Genomic DNA, 228 nt, shown 5'->3' on the forward strand with positions numbered 1-228 from the left:
TTCCCTTTAAAATCTTAAATGATTCCCTTTGAGCTAAATTATTGTTTCCCTTACACTTAGTATCTTTTTACAAATTTAATATGTGTTTTCCTGGCCACGGTCAACACAATTATGATTATTTGTAAGCTCTTAACAGAGGTAATTATTATAAGTAAGCTACAAGCTAAGTAGCAAGCAAGGATCTTTTTGGCATAGGTTTAACCTTGAAATTATATGAGCCAAGACATT

General features: G+C 31.1%; 1 pseudogene; it reads right to left on the reverse strand.

The window, feature by feature from the left end:
* The window catches only part of LOC107550187 (perforin-1-like), a 3,190-nt pseudogene that overhangs the window by 932 nt on the left and 2,030 nt on the right, over positions 1–228 (reverse strand).

Source organism: Sinocyclocheilus grahami, unplaced genomic scaffold, assembly GCF_001515645.1.
Source record: "Sinocyclocheilus grahami isolate Dianchi unplaced genomic scaffold, SAMN03320097.WGS_v1.1 scaffold391.1, whole genome shotgun sequence".
Classification (NCBI taxonomy): Eukaryota; Metazoa; Chordata; class Actinopteri; order Cypriniformes; family Cyprinidae; genus Sinocyclocheilus; species Sinocyclocheilus grahami.